Source organism: Atta colombica, unplaced genomic scaffold, assembly GCF_001594045.1.
Source record: "Atta colombica isolate Treedump-2 unplaced genomic scaffold, Acol1.0 scaffold89, whole genome shotgun sequence".
Taxonomy (NCBI): domain Eukaryota; kingdom Metazoa; phylum Arthropoda; class Insecta; order Hymenoptera; family Formicidae; genus Atta; species Atta colombica.
In genome coordinates, this window is record NW_017259582.1 from 815,801 (window position 1) to 817,633 (window position 1,833).

General features: G+C 33.1%; 1 protein-coding gene across 1 annotated transcript in view; it reads left to right on the plus strand.

Annotated features, from left to right (window-relative positions):
- Window positions 1-1,833, plus strand: part of LOC108693224 — a 12,481-nt gene that overhangs the window by 2,971 nt on the left and 7,677 nt on the right. The window lies entirely within an intron of this gene.

Consider the following 1,833-nt stretch of genomic DNA (forward strand, 5'->3'; position numbering starts at 1 on the left):
ATAATGAGACCTTCAAATTATGATTTTTTTTAAGCTTATAAGAAAAATTAAAAAGTCGATGTGAGTGTACATCACCTACACTCATGCAATATATAGGACATAGCTAGATCAAGAAAAATACGTAATAACATTTTATTTAATGTGCCATTAAAGATTTCATCTACCGCAGTTGCACTTGTTGCTTCTTAAATTCTTCAAATTCTTTAAGTAACTTGTGTACGGTATTGCAGCTAAAGAACTACATAAAATAATTACAGAAATAAAACAAGAAGTGAAAATGCAAATGATAGAAGAAAAAAAAGGCGCTCCTAACTCTCGTATTAAAAAATTAATGCAAAACAAATAACGCTTTGAATATTTTTATTTCTCCAGCATACGAGACAGCCTGAGAGCGTTCTTAAGACATTCAAAAGATATCCTTTGAACATCTTTAAAATGTTTTTAAAGGTCTGTGTTATATAGATAGATTAGAAAAGTAATCTTCCGTATTCTTAGAGAAATATTTTAAGCTCTGTTGAAAACAGAAATAACGGTATAATAGTACGACAATAAAGTTTTTGGTAATTAAATTAGTAATAGTCTCATAGTTCATATCTCGCGACATTGATACGCGTGCTATCGATTTCAGTAAGAAAAATTGAAAAAAGAAACAACGAAGCACTTTGACAAATACGCTTACAAATTGTAATGCAACGACGTCTGCTGAATAACATAATTGCATCGAAAGACGACCGGTAAAAGAGAAAAGAGAAAAAGAATAAAGAAAAGATGTGATCGTGACGAATGAAGATGAGAAGAACGCAACGGTGGTATGGAATTTCTAACTAGGTTACTTCTCTTTCAATGCTTCGTGAATAAATTCCTATCTGGATGCTGTTCCCACTCGCATCGTTTCTGTGAAAAGGGACCTTGTGGGATTGTGATATATCGCACTGTTCTCTCTGCGTTGTAATTGCGCGTGAATCAATTGATGATATTTACGATGTCAATGATATTCACCGTCGCATATGTAATTAGCAAGGAACACGAATATTGTCGAGCGATCGCATCACACCGTGTGACGCTCCTTGTCGATTGACAAGCAGGTGTTCGAAACTTGACTTTTCGATCTCATGCCTTCGAGTATTGTGTGATCATACAGCTGAAATATTGGAGTGTACCAAATAATGTATATAAACCGTACTCGCGAGCACGTATAACTTTGTCGCATTTTCGTATAATTTCTATTTGGAAATTTTCCAACACAATCTTATCTCGATTCTCTAGGTTAATATTTATCCCAGATTATCGTAACATTCTTCTGAACTTTAGTTAGGCGTCAGGCACGAGAGAATGCCCCACTCTTCAATACTTTAACTCAAACAATTCTCAACTACTCTTTATTGGGATAAACGAAATCCGATCGCTTAGCTACAGAATTGGTAGAGGGGGTGATTCCCTCGAAGCGGAAATAAGTCAGAGAGCGAGCGAAAAAAAAAATACAAGACTCACACACAAATTAATAATAAAGAGAAATAACAACGTATACTTACCATTTCTGCAGTACCTTAAGAAATACAGATCCGTGGATTATATAGCGGACACGGCAATCGTCTTACGTATTTTGTCGAATACCCAGGACTGGCAAAATTTTGCCTAATCCAGTTATAATAAAATCAGTTTGAAACCAAAATGAAAAATTCATATTGAAATCCACAAACGAGTTTTATTATTTTTACTATTCACTATTATTAAAGCTTAAAAAAATGTAAATAAAAGTAATATGATTGTAAATTATAGAAAACAAAAGTTTATTATTTATGTATAATACTTTTCTATATAATTTTTTTATGT